This window comes from Macrobrachium rosenbergii, chromosome 3, assembly GCF_040412425.1.
Source record: "Macrobrachium rosenbergii isolate ZJJX-2024 chromosome 3, ASM4041242v1, whole genome shotgun sequence".
Taxonomy (NCBI): domain Eukaryota; kingdom Metazoa; phylum Arthropoda; class Malacostraca; order Decapoda; family Palaemonidae; genus Macrobrachium; species Macrobrachium rosenbergii.
In genome coordinates, this window is record NC_089743.1 from 88938324 (window position 1) to 88962047 (window position 23724).

Here is a 23724-nt window from a genome sequence, read left to right on the forward strand (position 1 = left end):
CATGAGAAGGATAAAAGTCTATTACCTCTCGTACATACATATACCTGTCGTTTTCAGATATATACATTAGAGCTGGAACAGACCCATCCTCGCCATCGTAGCCACTTGGCTACGATGGTGAGGGTGGGTCTATTCCAGCTCTAATAAATATATCTGAAAACGACAGGTATATGTATGAACGAGAGGTAATAGACTTTTATCATTCTCGTGGTCAGGTCGGCAACGTGACCTCCTTGTGATTATGGTGGCGCGGATTCGTTTCCTGCAACCGGGCATCACACTCTCTTCAATTTCTTGTGCTTGGATCTTACGGCTTTGTAGTGACAAGCATATCCAAAAAAGGCGAAGAATTCGAGAAGTTAAGAGGGCATTGTAGCTATTACAATTACATATATATATATATATATATATATATATATATATATATATATATATATATATATATATATATATATATATATATATATATATATATATATATATATATATATATATATATATATATATATATATATATATAATGTATGTATGTATAAATGACTCGCGTCTGTCTCGCCACGTCGAAATCATTCGGGCAAAATCAAAGTTGATATTAAAACCACGGCATAAAGGGCCAGGGAAATATGTGCGGCCGAACATATGCATGAATCACAAGAAATACTATATGCTGAAACCAATCCAATGAAAGACGCACCTACCTTTGACATTCTCTTTGACACGGCCCATCCTTGCTGTTCCTGGGGGAAAACAAATTCGATATGAAATGAATATGTTAAGTTGACATTTGCATAAAATATATGAAAAATGAAACTGCTCTATTTGCACCTCACCAGTACCCAAACCCCAAGCCAAGCCAGGGTCCCCTCCCTGCCGCAAATACCCAACTGTTCCCGGATGGCCCCACCACGCCAGTCTGGTTTCCCCAAGTTCCCGCCGACATTCCGCTCCGTCGTGACTTATCTATCTATCTTCTTCGATGAATAAATAAACCGCTTGCGCCTCAGATCTTCTGCTTTAAGGACTCGCACGGCGTTTTCTAAAGGTGCGTGTGTGCAGCCACGCGTGAGATTGACGCAAATCTTTCACTGGAATTCAGGATGAGTTTTCGTTATTTCCTCCTCCCCTTATTTTCCTCTTCGACTACTTCTTCCTCTCCCCGCTTCTTCTCCTTTTTCATTCTTGACCACCTACTACTTCTTGTCTCCTCTTCCTTTTATCCACAATCTGCTTTTTCATTCTATCTCACTATTTCCTTCCTCTTTAGACAATTTTACTCACCTTGCTCTCTATCGTCTTCTCTTCCTTTCCCACGCTTCCCTCTTCCTTATTCTCTGTAACTTTTTCTTCTGTTCCCTTCCTTCCTAACCTCCTTTATTCTTCTTCTTTGTCATTTTCTTCTTTACTTGTTTCCTGTTAATCATCCCTCCTTTTTTATGCTCATCTGCATCACTGTCTTCTTCATTATCCTCTCATTTTTTCCTCCTTCCTTCTTCTTCTTTGTCATTTTCTTCTTTACTTATTTCCTGCTAATCACCCCTCCTTTTTTATGCTCATCTGCATCACTGTCTTCATTATCCTCCCCTTTTTTCCTTCTCCTTCCTTCTTCTTCAGTCTCCTTTTCTCCCCTCTCATTTCTCCTTATCCTTCATAATCCATTCCATCCTTTTCATCACTTTATTTGTCCTTGTCCTTCTCGCCTCTTTACCATCTTGATTTTCTTCCTCCCATTCTTGTTTTCCTTCCTGTTATTCGCGTTGTTCTTGCCACTAAAGCTTTAGAGTCATTTCATCATCGTCTCCCTATATGTCTCTATCCTGGTCTTGCAGCCTCACCCCTTATGATAATAAATTCAGATGAATAATTAGAGGGGAAGAAAAGGGCACGATTTGGGGTGGGTTTTGAGGGGTTACACTTCCCTGCCCCCACCCACTCCTTTTTCTGCCCCCGCCGGCTCCTTTGTCTGCCCCCACCTACTCCTTTTTCTGCCCCCCACCCACTCCTTTTCTGGCGCCACCCACCCCTTTTTCTGCCATCCCCCCACCCACTCCTTTTTCTGCCCCTCCCACTCCTTTTTCTGGCGCCACCCACCCTTTTTCTGCCCCCACCCACTCCTTTTTCTGCCCCCACCCACTCCTTTTTCTGAACCATCCCACTCCTTTTTCTGAACCATCCCACTCCTTTTTCTGAACCATCCCACTCCTTTTCTGCCCCATTCCACTCCTTTTCTGCCCCCACCCACTCCTTTTTCTTCCCCCACCCTCCTTTTTCTGCCTCCCCCCACCCTTTTCTGCCCCACCCACTCCTTTTCTTCCCCCACCCACTCCTTTTTCTGCCTCCCCACCCTTTTTCTGCCCACACCCACTCCTTTTTCTGCCCCATCGCACTCCTTTTTCTGCCCCATCCCACTCCTTTTTCTGCCCCATCCCACTCCTTTTTCTGCCCCATCCCACTCCTTTTTCTGCCCCATCCCCTCCTTTTCTGCCCCCTCCACTCCTTTTCTACCCCCCCACTCCTTTTTCTGCCCCCACCCACTCCTTTTTCTGGCCCCACCCACCCCTTTCTCTGGCTCCACCCACCCCTTTTTCTGCCCTCACCCACTCCTTTTCTGCTGTCACCACCCACTTTTCTACCACACTCCTTTTCTGCCCCCACCCACTCCTTTTTCTGGCCCACCCACCCTTTTCTGCCCCACCCCACTCCTTTTCTGCCCACCCTGTCCCTTTTCTTCCCCACCGTCCTTTCTTCCCCCACCATCCCTTTTCTTCCCCACCATCCTTTTCTGCCCCCACCCACTCCTTTTTCTGCTTATTTTTCTATCTTTACTTTTAGGTTCTACAGTACCTTTGTGTCCTTATTTCCCTTCTTTATCTCCTGCCTCCCCCTCCCCTTTCCTTCTTTCTTCCTATGGTATTCCTTCTAGTCCACCTCGTTCTGAATGAATTAATTCATCATGAAATTTGGGCAGTCAAGCCAATCACCGGGTACTTTCAACCATTCAGCTTTTAAGTCTGTGAGAAAGGAGTTGGAGTGGCTGGAGAACAAGATATTCAGAAAAAAGAAATGATAACGTTATGTTGGATCTAAAGAAACTGAGGAACACCACTGCACAGCATCAAGAAGTAATAGGTAGGTTGAACAGTATAGTGGAGATAAAAAAAGAAAGTAAAAGGCTAAAACGTGGGCTGCTGCAAATACCCTCTGGCAATGACTACGGTGCACCTCGTGAGATGCACTAAAGGCATTACCCCCCCACACAAGGGTTCTTATTTTTCTCTCTCTCTTTTCTCCTCTTCCCAATCATCTCCTTCCCCTTCTCCTTCTTCGTCTTCATGTCGATCTTATCGTCTTATTTTGCTATTCTCTTCTTTCTGTTCGTTTTTTCTTCTTCGTCGTCAGCTCATTTTCCTTCTTCCCTTTGCTCTTCCATTTCGTTTTTCTTCACTCTCGAATCTTTTTTACTCTCTGGTTTTTACTCTTCTTTTTCATCCTTTTTATTCTGTCCCCCTTGCTACCAGCATCAGCGTTGCTTTCTCTTTACTATTCTCTTGTTTATCGAATAATAATTCAGAATGTGATTATTTGGGGAGGAGGTCTTGCAATGCATATCAAGAATCTCAGAGTTACAATTAACAAGATATTGAGGAGCATTCTTCATGTCGGGTACGATGATGATAACATAACCTTTGTGCCAACGAACAGAACGCACAAAATACTTAAATTTGAAGACGTTTATAGATGTTTATAAATATTTTCTTTAAAAGCTGGTTCACATGGCTTTTTACAAAATATTATAACATATTTCTTGAGCATTTCCAGCCATTATACCTCATCATGCATATGATACAAGTAAAACAAGGATGAACCTTCCAGCTGTTGCTCTACAGACCCAAAGACACTTTCAGGTATTTCAGAGCTGAAAGTGTGTTGGCTCCCCTGTCTGAAGTCTCACTGAAGCATAAATATATACGATGGGCGATCAGTAAATAGGGAACGATTGTTTTTTTAATGTTTCGTGTGCCGCTGGCGTTTGTTCTTTTTTTTTTTTAAACTAACTAGCTTGGAAAATTAATCGTTCATGCTTTATCAGGCTGCATATTACTGTGTATATTATTTAGGTTCAAGACTGTGTCTTATTTTGTGAATTCTGTTATTCTTTACGTTTTTATTCGTTTCGAAAAATATACCTTTTTATGTACTGATGATACATAAGTGGGTTACTATGCTACCACGTTATTTTATAATGCGATGTCTAATCAGTAGGACGCAGTAGGTCTGGTGCCTCTAATGACCTCTTTGTAAAATTTTGTATTTAGAAGAATAAATAAAACATCTATCTATATATTTGTCTATAAATGAACATCTATCTATCTATCTATATCTATATATGTCTATAAATAAATATCTATCTATATATTTGTCTAACATTCATTATCTCTTTCGCTTTCCGTTATTCATTCCACTTCAACCTCCCCTCCAATTTTCTTCCTCTTCCTCCTCAAACCTTTTTTTTTTTCTTACATTCCACCTTCAAAACTTGTTCTTAATTCACTTCCTTAAATTATTTTCAACTTCTCTCCTCGACGGCTACCTCGCTCCCTTAATCAACTATTTTTGCTCTCCTTCTCTCATCTTACTTCGTCCTTCTTCTCTCCCTCCTGTTCCTTCGTTCGCCTCTTTCCACTCGTGCAGCGCCAGCGTCCGTAAACCAATCAGTCAGTGACTCCTCCTTAGGGGAGGTGACACAATTAGCCAGCTCTTCATAATCAAGTCCAGAGGAAAAAATCGAAGAAAAACAAATCACTCGGCGCAACGAACAAGCAACAAAAATGACGAGATCATTGCAAGGCCCAGATGAACACGGATGTGCATGGGAGAACTGGCCAGGAGGAGATCAAGGGAATAATTGCAATCCAAACGATCGCAAGGCGATGATAGCTTAGAAAATAACCTTTGTAAGTTTCTACACAACAAAAAATGAGCATCAATATCTCCTGATACATCTAGCAGTTTCGTCAAGGGAAAAAATATGAGAGAGAGAGAGAGAGAGAGAGAGAGAGAGAGAGAGAGAGAGAGAGAGAGAGAGAGAGAGAGAGAGAGAGAGAGAGATATTTACAAGCACGGAACACTCTCTCTGTTAACTTTACTGCTGATGATAACGCATTTGGTCTGTTCTCGTAAAGAATACATATGAATGGATGGAATGATGTACGTAAAAGGTCATGGCCAGCAACTGGAACCAAACAGCAAACATTTGAACTGAGAGAGAGAGAGAGAGCATTTTTTGCTATACTAGAGACTACTTCCAGACATCTCAGTAAGTTAGAGCACTGGATCCCCATTAATCAGACATAAAAGTATAACTACAGCACGAGGTTGTCCACTAAAGATGCCTGACATTAATTCTGACTATAATTCCATTAAGAAACTGAACCGCTTTAGTACTAATTTTATGATGTTTCCTCGAAAAAAAATCTGCAGTATTTATTACTTTGTTCATAAAATTAATTTGAAAGACATAGTATGATAAATGGACCATTTAATCCAATGGCAAAGTAACTGCTCCCAACTGAACCACGATAGTAATTGTCCCTAGACTCAAGGGAATTGCCCCTAGACTCAAGGGAAGAGATTGCCCCTAGACTCAAGGGAAGAGGATTGCCCCTAGACTCAGGAAGAGATTGCCCCAGACTCAAGGAAGAGATGCCCTAGACTCAGGGAAGAGATGCCCCTAGACTCAAGGAAGAGATTGCCCCCAGACTCAAGGGAAGATTGCCCCTAGACTCAGCGGAAGAGAATGACCCTAGACTCAAGGGAAGAGAATGCCCCTAGACTCAAGGGAAGAGATTGCCCCTTAGACTCAAAGAGATTGCCCCTAGACTGAAGGGAAGAGATTGCCCTAGACTGAAGGGAAGAGATTGCCCCTAGACTCAAGGGAAGAGATTGCCCCTAGATTCAAGGGAAGAGATTGCCCCTAGACTCAGGGGAAGAACTTGCCCCTAAACTCAAGGGAAGAGATTGCCCCTAGACTCAAGGGACCTAGACTCAAGGGAAGAGATTGCCCCTAGACTCAAGGGAAGAGACTGCCCCTAGACTCAAGGGAAGAGATTGCCCCTAGACTCAAGGGAAGAGATTGCCCCCAGGCTCAAGGGAAGAGATTGCCCCTAGACTCAAGGGAAGAGATTGCCCCTAGACTCAAAGGAAGAGATTGCCCCTAGACTCAAGGGAAGATATTCACTCGCCACTTTGGGTATTCTCGTACCTTAGCATCCCAGGCCATTGGCATCCGCTAGGGCAGCAATGTCCATAAAATACATAAAACTTATCACCACCATAACAGCAATTAACATTACTTAGATCAGTATATGCAAGAGAAAGATTCTTGAAGCTAGTAAGACAAGCTGTTTGTGTATGGCGTACGAAGATGAGCAAGGGTGAGAAATGTGTAGGTATAAGTAGTAGTAGTAAAGGTTAGCATACATGTGACAGGAGGGATCAATGTTCTGTGAATGTACAATTCGGGAGTATTAGGAAAAAGCAGTAGAGGAAGACCTAGAGGGTCCTGGGAATATCGGAGAGGATTTACAGTAAAAAGGAAGGACCTGAATACCCAGTTAGAAGGGGAGTAGAGGGCGTACTTGCATGAGGTGAATGGCACATTTTGTGTACCATGGTTTGATGCCCTGCTGACAGGCCTACTCTGGAGATGTGTAAAGTAGCTAGAATTGTGGAAGTTTTCTGTAAAAGGGGTCCATCCACAATTTAGCAGTTGAAGTATACACGTGGCATGACGTTTTCTCTGGTGCCACCATGTTAAAAGAAACAGTTTATAGCATATATATATATATATATATATATATATATATATATATATATATATATATAGTATATTTCATAAATATTGTTTAAAATATCCAATTCACTATACTTTGAGAATAACCTACACTCACAGAGAATTACAACTGACACATGATTCGTCTCCGGCAGGAAGGTAGCAGTGTGTCTGTGTGTGTGAATATATATATATAATAAATATATATATATATATATATATATATATATATATATATATATATATGTATGTATGTGTATGTGTGTACGTGTGTGCGTTTGCTGTGTATGCCAACGATATACCAAACTTTTAAAAAGAAACGACACAAACCTTATGGAAACAGGCTGCCTGATGGGATGGCCCTCCTCTACGGGTTTCACTTCATTCCACTGCCTCCCCGCGTTTTGGTGTAGATCAAATTGAACGAGATGGGAGATATAATGGCGTTAACGGCTTCCACGCTGCACCGGAGCCAATTCTGCAAAATAAACAAAATACACATAACCCATCGATGCAATAATCCCCGGTAATCCAATAACATATATATTGCCTGTCACTCCAGCAATGTTTACTGACTGATAAATGTATTGGTCATGGCAAAAACGACTGACTGGAGAGAGAGAGAGAGAGAGAGAGAGAGAGAGAGAGAGAGAGAGAGAGAGAGAGAGTTTACACACAGCAGCATGAATGAAGACAAAACTATTCAAGTCTGAAAAACAAATCCATTTATTTCTGAGGAATATCACCGTAATTGCTACACTCTGCATAATACTGTAATGACTACGGTTAATGTTAGGCTACTGCAGGACCCAGTGAAGTCCTGGGCTACTGAATCCAGAATAACCTTCGTCTACAAGTCGATAATTTACATCTTCGTAGGTAAATGATTTGCTAATAATCACTTACAGACGCTGTTTACACCTTATCGTTCGTTATTCGTCCGGTTTTCATTCGTAAGAATGATGAGTTTGGAAGAAGTATCTTAAGAAAAATTAGTATATTTTAGGTCTGAGTTAAAGTAAGTATCCTTCAGTCCGGAGACCGTCAGTAGGCCTATATGAAAGCTGTAATAGCGAACGATGCACGGAACATATACAATGAATAGCCTCATTCATTTCTACGTGAATGTATAGACAATTTACGTACGACAGAGTACAAAGACGAACCGTACAGTGTGAATCGAGCCTACTTTGTATTTTTCCCCGGAAATAAATAAATGATGAAACGAGGGTATAATAAACGTCAATGTCGTCAGTAATCGAGACAGGCATCTGGCAAGTAGAGCATCGAAACTCCTCCTCAAAAGTTCTTTATTGGCTGGCACCCCGGGGGGGATCGGGTAATTGACGCAGCCTTGGGAATTCTGATGCGCAGAACTTGAGACGTTTAAATTCATTCCACGAGGAATTTGGGATCGTGACGGGAAGAAGTTCTTGTTTAATCTATTCTGGTAGATCTAAGCAACCTTCACTCAAATTACTTCCTGCTTAAACTCTGCATACCTTTTTTATTCTATTTGGAGATTTCCCCGTCTCCCAATTACCTGTAAATCAATAGGGGCTCTTTTTAATGCTTAGTAAATATTAAGATTCGTGAGAAATATGGTTGATATTAATAATAATAATAAGAATAGTGATACGCAGACTCAGAGAAAGGAAATCAGACGTGAATGGAGTGTTGAATAGTTGGTTTGCAAAGCCGATACAGTGCTGATTGAGGAGAGTGAAGAATACGGTGTTCATTCGAAAGAAGTAACACAAGGTAATGAGAAATACAGAAATACGGGATCAGTTGTTAGAAAAACTGATAAATTAACAAATATATAAAAATGTAAGTATATTATTAAAATAAAAGGAGAATTGTATTAGGACAATAATGCATTGCATCTTTGCTTGAACTTCTGAATTTCCAATTGCACGAAATCCTCTGGGAAGCTGTTCCACAGTCCAATGGCACGGGGAATAAAGGACCTCTAAAACTGAGAGGTTTGACAACAAGGCACATTTGCTGCATGTTGATGCTACTGTCCAGAGAATCTGGTTGCACTCGATAGGAAAAGGGGATCGGCGATCAATTCTGAATGAGAAAAATCTCTGTTAAAATACAACTTACGAAAAACTGACAAACAAGAGACCTTCCGACGATGGTCCGAGTCATAACTGCTGATATTAGGAAATACAAACCGACCACCATGAACCACTCTATCTAAAAGAGATTAATCTCTGGCAGAAGCAGATATCCACACCAGGCAACAGTATTCTGGTAAAGGAAGCATAAATTACCTAAAACAGGTTGCATTGATTTTATCACTTATAAAATGAGGCTTTACCTAACTTTTGTGCAGCATTTGCTGAGACTTTCATTAGATGTTTCTCAAAAAGGGGGTGGGAAGGGCTTCCCTGAAACAGGGCTGGTTCTGCCCATAGACTTAGTAACTAAATAAACTGTATGAATTTATCATACATCAATTCGGTATACATATGACTTACTCTGGAAAAGAATGCTGTGGGGGGGTAAGACACCACTGGCACCAAAGGGGGTGGGGTGGGAAGGTGACGACGTAATAATAACCGAAGATGACAGACAGTGTCTAATCCATAGTTTTTAAGGTTACTGAGATGAATGGTGACACTCCTGATACCCTTCAAGTCCAAGTTCAGGCCCAATAGGAAGGTGGGGTGAGAGGGGGTGAAAAATAAAATGTCAAAAATGACACATATTGGTGTCTAATCCATAGTTGTCAAGGTTGCTGAAATGAACAGCAGCACTCCTGATGCCCTTCAAGTCCCAGTTCAGCCCTGACACGAATGGGGGGTGAGAAGGGGGGTGAAATATAAAATGTCAAAAATGCTGATGTAATTGAAGCACCTATCTTAACCGGAGAGAGAGAGAGAGAGAGAGAGTGAGAGATTTATCGGTTGTCATTCAGAGTTTTCCCGGGCAAGGCTGGGTTGGTCAGCTAGTACAGAGATAAAGATCAAACTGAGATGGAAAATTTTTGGTCCTAACTAGTTGAACCTTCAAATATAGTACCTGAATTATACTGAAATTGCAAAAATAGTTTACAAAAACAAATTGGCCTATGTTAGCCTCTATCACACAGCACTATACCAAACTCACTGTGATGAATTACTATATATATAACTTTGCCTAGCCTTAGCAAAGCTACTTGTCCACCTATTTTCCTTAAATTGCAGGTAATCCTTATTTAACTAGTCCAGCAGGCTCAAATTCAAATAGCCTAACTTCCCTTAGGTAAAAAGGGTCAACTTATGCAGGACCTGATATACAGGGCTACTAGACTGCCTACAGTAGCTCTCCTAAATCTAAGGCTCTGCCTACAACTTGACTCATTTTCTGCAAGATTTAAGCTAAGTAAAATCTGAGTCCTTACACTTATCATACATGGTTTTCTTATATTCATGTTTATTTTGACATAGATTAGTCTAGGCTAGTTTCAATGAAAGTTGTACTTTATACCATTATCATATTTTGGACTTGAATATATCATATACGACTTGAATATACCATTTTCCTATGTTTTAATGTGTGCTTTCAACGTTTCTAACATCCATTTCATTAGCAAATGACCTAACCAACCACATCTAACCTAACCTAACCTGACCTAGGATACAAGATCCTTACCGAAGTTCATTTTTATTAGTTAGAAAACATTCCATGCACTTAAACTTACTCTAACAATGGGATTAAAGTCCTTGTATTTTCACTCGTTTTACGTTACTCCTACATCGAAATAATCTGGTTCCACACCGTGGTCCCCTGAATTGTAGGATAAGAGTGTAGGGGGTCAACTAACTCTAAAAGTACTCAACTGCTAATGAAATCAAGTAAGAAAAACGTTTCAAGATGCATTAAAATAGGAAAATGATATCCTAAAAGGAATAATGGTTTAAAATAGGGTAATACCCTAGTTTCTTGTAAACCTAGCAAGGTTAAATATTGTATTTACGAGGCGCACATGTCTAGCGTGAGTTGAGCTATTTGTATTGTATTTTTTTTTTTATCCAAGTGGGAGATACGATATTTGTATAGTTTTTTTTTTTATTCTGGAGGGAAATAGGCGATTTCTATTGTTTTACTGGTATCATTATTCAGGTGGGGAAAGCAAACGCCTCCATCGGGGAGTTAGGTTAGGCTAAATCTCTTTTTAAGAGGCATAAGAAGTCTTATTTTTACTTCTTTCTAATTAGAACTCAAGAGGCATTTTGTACATCATGTTTTTTCCCCTCACCAAAAATACCCCGACTCTCTTCACTGCTGCATTATTAATGCAAAAAAGCAAAAAACTGGTTGTTGCGCTACGCTAAAAATCATGGTGAAATTACACAAGATGGCGCAATAGGGTAACTGTCGTTTATGGCAATTAATTAAAAATAAACGGTAAAAAAAAAAACGTATATCTGGTTTCATAAAGTTAAGTATACCTTAGTTTTACCAGACCACTGAGCTGATTAACAGCTCTCCTAGGGCTGGCCCGAAGGATTAGATTTATTTTACTAGTTTCATAAGGTTAGCACTTCAAACATATATCCAAGTCAGGGTATAAATGCACTTGACCACATATCTATGAGTAAGCTACGAAATTCTGCCCCAAAAACTTTATGATCATGCAATGGAGACTAGGGACTAGAGAATCAGAAATGTGCTTGCAGTCTCCAGCAAAATTTCACCCACCTCAATAGCTTTGGACAGAAAGAAATGTAATCTATTATAATTCTATATTTCAAAAATAAGCTTCGTTATATTCCGTAATTCAAAGCGAATTTCAAAGTACTTACAATGCACTGTGGAAATAAATGAAAAATTTTAAGATAATTTGTGTCCCAACCCAATTTTAAAAATACTGGCTTCACCGAGACCTGCATCACCCATGTTTATTATCAGCCCGATTCATCATACATAACTAAAGTGAGTTGGCTCATGTCATTCCATATATCTCACATTCAGTTACACTTACTTTCAGTAAAAAAGGCTTTGTCCCCTTTTCCTCGTGAGTCTTCTTGCAATCGATAATGCTGACAGGTAGAGCAACAAAAAAAACCTATCATTACAGAGATAAATATATCACAGCGACTGATATTTTTGTTTTACTGGTCTAGCCAACAAATTTCACCAACTACACAGCAAATGTCAAGCAGTTTTATTCTCCCACTGACTACTGGACAATCGTATTGGTGAAAAGTGACACGCTTTGTAATATGCCCAAAAAAACCATGTTATTAATATAAAACATTTAGAAGTTTTCCACAATACCCACCCACGAGATCGCACGCGCTTTAAAGCAGAGTGTTAGTTTTGAAAACAAAAGCACGATCACATAAAAATACCTTTATCATATAAAAAATAAACACCAACTGTGCGTGCTTTAACCTGCATTTCTGTCTAGGCTTCAAAAGGTATGAATAAGTGGGTGGTTATCGGCAAGAAGGGAGGCTCGGAAATATTACTCCCAGTGCAAGTTAAAGGTGGCGACATTAAAACTGACCGATGGCTACATGTACGTGAGTCTCCGCATAATAGGCCTGGAACCTTACAAGAGCAACACGACAGTCACTGCCAAGTTCCTCCTTGAACTGTTGAGTTTAGGAGAAACGGTCCGTGGAGAAACCATCGACAATATCAACTATTTTTATGCCTCTCCATAAGTTTCATTAGACCGAATGAGAGAAAGACCTACCGCTACCGACTCCTGAATTATAGTCTTTGCACCAGCCTGGCTACCGCCTCCAGTTTCTCAACGGCCAAACAACCTCAGAACACTAGTCCTTTTTTTATACACCTTCTGTCGTAATCCCAGCAGTTTCCACAATTTCCCTTTCATTTCCATCCAACATTCACGCTTTTCTTCCATAAAGGAGCGTAGTCTCAATAATCCCTCTATTTACACGCTGGATCCATAGACACTCCTACTGCATCTATTTCGCAAATATTTTGTTTTTACCGTTTCGCTGCCTACACCAAGGATATGTTGTTTTTATCTATACAACAACAAGTGAGTAAAATCCACGTGCATTATTACTATAACATAATCATATAATAGTTAACTTAGCGCTGCAATAACAAAAATAAAACATGATAAACGATTACACCATTTGTTTTATATATAATGCTCTCTCTCTCTCTCTCTCTATCTGCTTTTCAGTCACATAATGTACGTAAAACATATCACTCTCTCTTCCTACTCCGATCTTCAGACATCTTTTAACCATATCGTAAAACTAAGGTATACTTTTTTAACCATATCGTCATAATGCGTTTGAAAACAAAAAAATATGAAGAGGAATTACAATCAAGAATAACCACGAGTTGTTGTATTCACGCAATAATTACTTCATAAAGCATCATCAGTTGTCCTATTTCTGTAATGTTTCCCTTAAAAGGGTATATTCAAAGAAAATTAAGACAACAGTCCTACTTCATTCAGCCTTAGGTTTTGGTACAGTTCCCGTCGCTTATTTCGGTACCTTCGCGGTGAAAAAGGATAAGGCTCCAACTGGCAACTCCACGACATAGCAGCTAATGCCCCGGTGAGAAGCAAACACGAATGTGTTGGCAACACTGCCTGTGGAACTAAATTTGCTAGACAATCAAACGTTTGTCAAATGAGTCATGATAATTGAGGAACTTTTTCTGTGCATAACGCACATGATACACTGAAGTTTGAAATACTATACTCTCATAACTAAAGTAATAAAAAGCCTCTCTATCGTGACGTGCTATACTTGCTGTTGGCCCAGCGTTCGACTCTTCGAGCCGCCAAAGAAGAATTAGAGGAATTTATTTCTGGTGATAGAAATTCATTTCTCGTCATAATGTGGTTCGGATTCCACAATAAGCTGTAGGTCCCGTTGCTAGGTAACCAGTAGGTTCTTAGCCACGTAAAAATAAGTCTAATCCTTCGGGCCAGCCCTGGGAGAGCTGTTAACCAGCTCAGTGGTCTGGTTAAACTAAGATATACTTAACTTGTGTGTGTATGTGTGTGCATAACTTTTTTGGAACAAGAGTATTCCTTTCTTACTTTGCTCAGTTGGCCCATTTCGGTAAGTCATTCCTTTGCCAGTTACTTCTTGTTACTATTGAAACAGTTTCTTTGAGTATGCCATCGTCATATTGATGATTGTTGAGTATGCCATAGTCATATTGATGATAAGATAGTACATTGATGAAATAGTTTCTGATGATCTAGCCCCTGCTTTCATTACGACACAAATATATCACTGGCGTCATGTGAGTGTGTATATTTGTGATTGCGAGAGGATTTGGAGGGTGAATTGTAAATCTCCTTGGGAAGCCATTTCGTAATTATGACTTTTACATCGCTTTGTTCTACTGTCATTAAATATTACTGTGAGGAACACAGTTCCACACCCGTTATTTTTAAAAGTCTTTTTATTTCAAGTAAAGGTTCACGTAGTCAATTAATAAACTGTATTCATTCAGTCTTGACATAAAGTCAGATAAATAAAAGTATCATTGTAGGTTAAAAAAAAAAAAAAAAAAATCAGCGCATTGAAGTAAATTGATAAAATGTATTTTTTCATTCCTGACAGGTCAAATACATAGTAAACTATTTATATATATATATATATATATATATATATATATATATATATATATATATATATATATATATATATATATATATATATATAGAAAACGTGATCAACGACCAATGAGAAAACTAGTTCCGGAGGATAATTTTCCAAAATAAATTCATGAACAGTACGACGAGTTTCCTAAAGATAATGGGTAACTTGCTAACTTTGAAGACGACTTAGAACCTGGCGATAAGCTGCCAAAACGAACTTGCATAAAAATATGGAAATTTAAAGTTAGGACGAACACCTTATGTTTTGAAGACGACCTGAATTGATTCTCAGGATAATTCACGGAATGAGGACAAAGTTTTCCGACACACATATATATATATATATATATATATATATATATATATATATATATATATATATGTGTGTGTGTGTATGAAACAACTGTGGATGATGTAACTTAGTCCTGGCAATTTGATCCCAAAATACCAACTAATAACTCGGAAGGACTCCTGTAGGATCCACTTCCCTTCAGGGAATGTGAGGGTGATCTCGAAGAACGTGGGCTTCCTCCGAAGAACTTTCCGAAGCCACTCGTCTCAATTAAGGACCAAATCCGGTTCCTCCTCCACCCAGTGATGTACGTTACTATCGTGCAACAAATCCAAAGGTTGCAGAACCTGGAGATCGTCTTGAAGCCGTCAAAAGCACCAGAGACAAAATGAGTCTTATTTCAAATCTACTACACTTACGAAAGGCACTAAGTACAAGGCAACAATGGCATATCAAAGTTTTAAACTGTTTGGTCTTAGTGGTGTAAAAAGGCCCTGCTTTGCAGTGTAAGAAGGCGAAAACAGAAAAAAGTCCTCGGGACTTGCATGGAAGAGTTGATCCTGAAACTGGACGGTCACAAACATGTCCTCAAGAAAGTCCGAGGGAATCAAATTGAAACCCAGATGTAAGACGATGTACGATCAAAGCTTGATCACGAAAGAGAAGCATTCAAAAGGGAGAAATAACTATTCCTTCTGTAGAGAAAGCATTCCATTTAGAGGTTGAGGACTCGGAGTTCCGTTTGAACTGCGAGAAAACAGAGCTTGGTCAAGAACAGACAATCTGCGAGAAAGAGAAGTGTTTGAGAATCGGAAGAGGCAGGACATCTATGGATGACAGCACAAGAGGGAAGAACTCCTGAGGACGATCGAGGAACTAAGGACGACAGTGAAGAAAATAAAGAATTATCAAAGAGTCAGCTCACTAAAATACACCTCTTGGATTCCATACTTCGACATGGTATCAGAAATAAAGAACTGCTCCAGCCAATACTGGATGATATTATAATCCAAATTTCAAATTAAATGCAATCCAAAGGCAACCTCTGGCGTGGCATAAAACCCCGTAAAGTTAATGCCTCTGTAAGAAAAGAAACCAAAAGGCAACCTCTGGCTAAAACCCCGTAAGTTAATGCCTCTGTAAGAAAAGAAACTTGCAAAGGCAACCTCTGGCGGCGTAAAACCCCGTAAGTTAATGCCTCTGTAAGAAAAGAAACTTGCAAAGGCAACCTCTGGCGCGGCGTAAAACCCCGTAAGTTAATGCCTCTGTAAGAAAAGAAACTTGCAAAGGCAACCTCTGGCGCGGCGTAAAACCCCGTAAGTTAATGCCTCTGTAAGAAAAGAAACTTGCAAAGGCAACCTCTGGCGTGGCATAAAACCCCGTAAGTTAATGCCTCTGTAAGAAAAGAAGCTTGTAAAGGCAACCTCTGGCGCGGCATAAAACCCCGTAAGTTAATGCCTCTGTAAGAAAAGAAGCTTGTAAAGGCAACCTCTGGCGCGGCATAAAACCCCGTAAGTTAATGCCTCTGTAAGAAAAGAAGCTTGTAAAGGCAACCTCTGGCGCGGCATAAAACACCGTAAGTTAATGCCTCTGTAAGAAAAGAAATTTGCAAAGGCAACCTCTGGCGTGGCATAAAACACAGTAGGTTAATGCCTCTGTAAGAAAAGAAACTTGCAAAAGGCAACCTCTGGCGCGGCATAAAACACAGTAGGTTAATGCCTCTGTAAGAAAAGAAACTTGCAAAGGCAACCTCTGGCGTGGCATAAAACACCATAAGTTAATGCCTCTGTAAGAAAAGAAACTTGCAAAGGCAACCTCTGGCGTGGCATAAAACACAGTAGGTTAATGCCTCTGTAAGAAAAGAAACTTGCAAAGGCAACCTCTGGCGCGGCATAAAACACCGTAAGTTAATGCCTCTGTAAGAAAAGAAATTTGCAAAGGCAACCTCTGGCGTGGCATAAAACACAGTAGGTTAATGCCTCTGTAAGAAAAGAAACTTGCAAAGGCAACCTCTGGCGTGGCATAAAACACTGTAAGTTAATGCCTCTGTAAGAAAAAGAAACTTGCAAAGGCAACCTCTGGCACGGCATAAAACACCGTAAGTTAATGCCTCTGTAAGAAAAGAAACTTGCAAAGGCAACCTCTGGCGCGGCATAAAACACCGTAAGTTAATGCCTCTGTAAGAAAAGAAACTTACAAAGGCAACCTCTGGCGTGGCATAAAACACAGTAGGTTAATGCCTCTGTAAGAAAAAGAAACTTGCAAAGGCAACCTCTGGCGGCATAAAACACCGTAAGTTAATGCCTCTGTAAGAAAAAGAAACTTGCAAAGGCAACCTCTGGCGTGGCATAAAACACAGTAGGTTAATGCCTCTGTAAGAAAAGAAACTTTGCAAAGGCAACCTCTGGCGCGGCATAAAACACCGTAAGTTAATGCCAATGTAAGAAAAGAAACTTGCAAAGGCAACCTCTGGTGCGGCATAAAACACCGTAAGTTAATGCCTCTGTAAGAAAAGAAACTTGCAAAGGCAACCTCTGGTGCGGCATAAAACACCGTAAGTTAATGCCTCTGTAAGAAAAGAAACTTGCAAAGGCAACCTCTGGCGCGGCATAAAACACCGTAAGTTAATGCCTCTGTAAGAAAAGAAACTTGCAAAGGCAACCTCTGGCGTGGCATAAAACACAGTAGGTTAATGCCTCTGTAAGAAAAAAACTTGCAAAGGTAACCTCTGGCATGGGCATAAAACACCGTAAGTTAATGCCTCTGTAAGAAAAAAAAAACTTGCAAAAAGGCAACCTCTGGCGCGCATAAAACACCGTAAGTTAATGCCTCTGTAAGAAAAGAAATTTGCAAAGGTAACCTCTGGCGCAGCATAAAACACCGTAAGTTAATGCCTCTGTAAGAAAAGAAACTTGCAAAGGCAACCTCTGGTGCGGCATAAAACACCGTAAGTTAATGCCTCTGTAAGAAAAGAAACTTGCAAAGGCAACCTCTGGCGTGGCATAAAACACAGTAGGTTAATGCCTCTGTAAGAAAAGAAACTTGCAAAGGTAACCTCTGGCGTGGCATAAAACACCGTAAGTTAATGCCTCTGTAAGAAAAAAAACTTGCAAAGGCAACCTCTGGCACGGCATAAAACACTGTAAGTTAATGCCTCTGTAAGAAAAGAAATTTGCAAAGGTAACCTCTGGCGCAGCATAAAACACCTTAAGTTAATGCCTCTGTAAGAAAAGAAACTTGCAAAGGCAACCTCTGGCGTGGCATAAAACACAGTAGGTTAATGCCTCTGTAAGAAAAGAAACTTGCAAAGGCAACCTCTGGCGCGGCATAAAACACCGTAAGTTAATGCCTCTGTAAGAAAAGAAACTTGCAAAGGCAACCTCTGGCGCGGCATAAAACACCGTAAGTTAATGCCTCTGTAAGAAAAGAAACTTGCAAAGGCAACCTCTGGCGTAAGTTAATGCCTCTGGCATAAAACACCGGAAGTTAATGCCTCTGTAAGAAAAGAAATTTGCAAAGGCAACCTCTGGCGTGGCATAAAACACCGTAAGTTAATGCCTCTGTAAGAAAAGAAATTTGCAAAGGCAACCTCTGGCGTGGCATAAAACACAGTAGGTTAATGCCTCTGTAAGAAAAGAAACTTGCAAAAGGCAACCTCTGGCGTGGCATAAAACCCCGTAAGTTAATGCCTCTGTAAGAAAAGAAATTTGCAAAGCAACCTGCAACCTCTGGCGTGGCATAAAACACAGTAGGTTAATGCCTCTGTAAGAAAAGAAACTTGCAAAGGCAACCTCTGGCGCGGCATAAAACCCCGTAAGTTAATGCCTCTGTAAAAAAGAAACTTGCAAAGGCAACCTCTGGTGCGGCATAAAACACCGTAAGTTAATGCCTCTGTAAGAAAAGAAACTTGCAAAGGCAACCTCTGGCGCGCATAAAACACTCGTAAGTTAATGCCTCTGTAAGAAAAAGAAACTTGCAAAGGCAACCTCTGGCGCGGCATAAAACACCGTAAGTTAATGCCTCTGTAAGAAAAGAAACTTGCAAAGGCAACCTCTGGTGTGCATAAAAACACCGTAAGTTAATGCCTCTGTAAGAAAAGAAACTTGCAAAGGCAACCTCTGGCGTGGCATAAAACATGCCTCTGTAAGGTTAATGCCTCTGTAAGAAAAGAAACTTGCAAAGGCAACCTCTGGCGCGGCATAAAACACCGTAAGTTAATGCCTCTGTAAGAAAAGAAACTTGCAAAGGCAACCTCTGGCGCGGCATAAAACACCGTAAGTTAATGCCTCTGTAAGAAAAGAAACTTGCATAAAAAAGGCAACCTCTGGCAAAGGTAACCTCGGCATAAAACACCGTAAGTTAATGCCTCTGTAAGAAAAGAAACTTGCAAAGGCAACCTCTGGCGCAGCATAAAACACCTTAAGTTAATGCCTCTGTAAGAAAAGAAACTTGCAAAGGCAACCTCTGGCGTGGCATAAAACACAGTAGGTTAATGCCTCTGTAAGAAAAGAAACTTGCAAAGGCAACCTCTGGCGCGGCATAAAACACCGTAAGTTAATGCCTCTGTAAGAAAAAAGAAAAGAAACTTGCAAAGGCAACCTCTGGCGCGGCATAAAACACCGTAAGTTAATGCCTCTGTAAGAAAAGAAACTTGCAAAGGCAACCTCTGGCGCGGCATAAAACACCGTAAGTTAATGCCTCTGTAAGAAAAGAAACTTGCAAAGGCAACCTCTGGCGCGGCATAAAAACACCGTAAGTTAATGCCTCTGTAAGAAAAGAAACTTGCAAAAGGCAACCTCTGGCGTGGCATAAAACACAGTAGGTTAATGCCTCTGTAAGAAAAGAAACTTGCAAAGGTAACCTCTGGCGCGACATAAAACACCGTAAGTTAATGCCTCTGTAAGAAAAGAAACTTGCAAAGGCAACCTCTGGCGTGGCATAAAACACAGTAGGTTAATGCCTCTGTAAGAAAAAAAGAAACTTGCAAAGGCAACCTCTGAAACTTGTGCAACCTCGGCATAAAACACCGTAAGTTAATGCCTCTGTAAGAAAAGAAACTTGCAAAGGCAACCTCTGGCGTGGCATAAAACACAGTAGGTTAATGCCTCTGTAAGAAAAAGAAACTTGCAAAAAGCATAAAAAAAAACTTGCAAAGGCAACCTCTGGCGCGGCATAAAAACACCGGAAGTTAATGCCTCTGTAAGAAAAGAAATTTGCAAAGGTAACCTCTGGCGCAGCATAAAACACCGTAAGTTAATGCCTCTGTAAGAAAAGAAATTTGCAAAGGCAACCTCTGGCGTGGCGTAAAACCCGTGCGGCATAAAACACCGTAAGTTAAAAAAAAAAAATTGCAAAGGCAACCTCTGGCTTTATGTAAAAACTTCAAGTTAATGCCTTTGTAAGAAAAAAAGAGCAGAAAAAATTTACAAGGCAACCCCTGGGCCGGAGTAAAAAACAAAAACTTACAAAGGCAACCTTTGGCGTGGTGTAAACCCGTAAAATAAGGCCTTTGAAAAAAAAATTAAAGTTTACAGAGGCAATCTCAGGTGGGGCCGTAAAAGCCCATAAGTTAATGCCCCTGTAAAAAAAACAATAAAATTGCAAATATGGAGAACCAGCAATTAATTTGCTGTGTGTGAGCAGCCCGGAATCCATATTAATGGATGAATTGGGCACTTTATTGACCAGTTTATTGGGCTATAAAAAGAATAAAACGTACAGTAGCATCTGACTAATAGAAAGGTCATTTGAAATACAACACAAAATTCGATAATGGTCATAGTAATGATAAAGTTAATATTGATTCAACTAAACGTGTAATTTTCATAAAATCTGTTGCTTACCTTCAAGTGAGTGTTGATAACATGCAAGGCCATCATTTTGTAGTAGTCTCACTTTGGTAACAATCATTTAATCACATGTTCAATTCCCACACCAGATACGATGAGCAGAATATCTACAAGGAGTCGAGGAGAGGTCAAGTTACGTGTAACTCTTAGGGATAGATTCATTTCTACGGTATGCGATAACTATGACAGAGGGCAGATTCACCAACGAGAAATATCCAGAAATACTGGGAAGGTAATGTTTCCAACCTTCCCGGACCCAGAGCACATTGTAAAGATATATTTGACAACTGTACTGTTCACCAAGCCAGTATTGTAATACGGTGACCGAGTATGGCCTCCTCGACCCAATGGAAAACATGTGGGCGTACACTGTGAAAGACTGGGATTCACAAGAAGGACGAACATCACTGCAGCGTTTGCAACATGATGCAGCAGGTGGGAAGTACTGCGAAGGAGGCATGAATTGTTTAGAAATACGTTGCATCTATGCCGAAAAAGTACTGATTTGTATAGTAATTTCCACTTGGTTTTGAATACATACTTTTTATCCACTGCCATATTACTGTCAATTTCATGGATATTTCTTGATTTTGCATTATATATATACATACATACATATGTATATGTATATATATATATATATATATATATATATGTGTGTGTGTGTGTGTGTGTGTGTGTGTGTGTGTGTGTGTGTGTGTGTATTTGACTTGTGTCAGGAATGAAAAAAATAAATGTTATCAATTTACTTCACTGAGCTGATTTTTTTTTTTTACCTACAATGATACTTTTATTTATCTGCCTTTGTGTTAAGACTGAATTAATACTAAGTGAGCTCTATAAGAAAACCTTTAATTAAAATAAAAGCAATGTTAAAAATAACGGGTGTGGAACTGCGTTCCTCACGGCAATATTTAATGACAGTTAAGCAAAGCGATGTAAGTCAATTACGATATGGCTTTGCAAGGTGATTTACAATTCGCCCCCAAAGCCTCTGGCAACCACAATATACACACACACACACATGACACCAGTGATATATTTGTGCCGTAATGAAAGCAGGGGCTAGATCATCAGAAACGGTATTTCATCAATGTATTGTCTTCTCATCGGATGGATTAGGTCGCTCAATTTGAGGGAAGTAAACCAACATCAATATGACAATGGCATACTCAAAGAAACGGTTTCAATAGTATCAAGAACTAACTGTCAAAGGAATGGCTTACCGAAAGGGGTCAACTGAGCAGAGGAAGAAAGGAATACACTTATTCCAAAAAAGTTATGCAGAGAGAGGGAGAGAGAGAGTACAGCCACGTCACGACAGAGAGATTTTTATTACTTTAGTTATGAGGATAGTGTTTAAAACTTCAGCGTATTATGCGTTATGCACAGAAAAAATCCTCAATTATCATTACTCTCATTTGACAACGTTCTTTGGTTGTCTAGCGCCATTAGTTCTACAGGCAGCGTTACCAACACCATCGTGTTTGCGCTACACCGGGACACTAGCTGCTACTTCGTGGAGTTGCCAGTTGTAGCCTTATCCTTAGTTCACCGCAATTCTACCAAAATAGTGCATGGCGGGAACTGTACAAGAGCCCTATGTAAAACTTCGCCCATAGTCCGTCAGCAGCATTACATCCAAAATTGCTTATGCCGTGTCATTTACTTTAATCTTATCAACACTCTCGCACTTGCTCAACCAAAGTTATTTCTCTCTCTCTCTTTCTCCATTTACCCGAACACTTTTTCGTGCAACCATTCCGCAAACCTGTTCTGCCTACGTGACGAACCACGCTTTAACTCATGCTAAGTTCTAAATTACACCTTTATATTGAAACGTTTCGCCTTTTCAGCATAAATAACAAATTATGTAAACAATAATTCAACACAATAAAGTCTACCAATTTCAGCTTTCATCTGAATTTAAGAACAACATTGCATTTTCATACGGAAGACGGATTCAACAAAATCTTCAAACACTGAATTTTGCATTTCTGCCAACTATTCCGCTATTCACTGAATCCTAATGTCTTCGTATCTATTACATGCATTGCTTGATGCATCCAGTCCTCCATTTACCAATGCTTTTACTCAACCACTGCCATTTTTTATATAAAATATTCTCTATTTTACCCGTGAAAGAAATCTTGCTCACATTTTCTTGAATTTTTTATCTTTCACTAGCCTTTACACCTATCAAACTTGTGCTACTTTATTGCATTCACAGCCTTTTTTTTTCTTGTCCTATATACTTCCAATTGTATTTCTCCTTTCCTATTTCATAAAATTCATAAATAGCCGCTCTATAACTTAGTATACCATTCCCTGAGAGCTGGTTCTACTCTAAATTAACGATTCTTTCAAGCCCACTTTCTCACACAAACTTCTAAACGTTCATACATCATCCATCAGCACTGAAAGTTACAATAATTCAATCATAAGACTGTTTGGATCAGGGAGCCTTTGTCACATACACACAGACTGAAATTTCTCAGACAACTGTTTCACAACCAATACCAGTTCCATAAACCATCATCATTACTTAAACCCATGTGCACTCAAAATCAAAAGACTAGGATCTTTTTCTTTATATTTTTAGACAGCAAGGAGTAACAAATTCTATGTCCAGTCCACCTGTAAATCAAGAAGCAGCGTAAACAGTGTTGTCTAATATCCTTCACCCTACTTGAGCAGTGAAATCATTGCAGTGAGAGTGAACGTGGGTACACAGGATAATATCCCGTTGCTTGTTTCCTCAGAGAAAAACTACCCATAAACAAGCACAATATTTGGCTTAGAAAGAAATAAAAAAGGACCAGAACAAAGAAGCAACTGCAATAGAGAGAAAATTATGACCTAGAAATAACAATACAAGCGTTACCTACAGAAAAATATGCCTTGGTCTCTTATGGGTTTTAAACACTGAGGTTGCAAAAATGACTGCAATTTATTCATATGAGATACGCGACGCGTGATGCATTACATAACGTCAATGAATATATGAATACGTTATTTTAGTTTGCAATTACACAGCGCTTTATTTCTAAATTTAACACAAGAACATAAATCATGAAATCAATATTATTATTATTATCATAAATCATGAAATCAATATTGTTATTATTATTGTTGTTGTTCTAAA

At 39.7% G+C, this 23724-nt stretch overlaps 1 long non-coding RNA gene across 1 annotated transcript in view; it reads right to left on the bottom strand.

Annotated features, from left to right (window-relative positions):
- Positions 1-698: 698 nt before the first annotated feature.
- The window catches only part of LOC136828742 (uncharacterized), a 48956-nt gene continuing 25930 nt past the window's right edge, over positions 699-23724 (bottom strand). Inside the window, exons 2-3 of the long non-coding RNA XR_010850206.1 lie at positions 7160-7307; positions 699-737 (exon numbers count right to left, since the gene is read on the bottom strand). This is a non-coding gene — a long non-coding RNA (uncharacterized lncRNA). The remainder of the gene's footprint in view (positions 738-7159; positions 7308-23724) is intronic.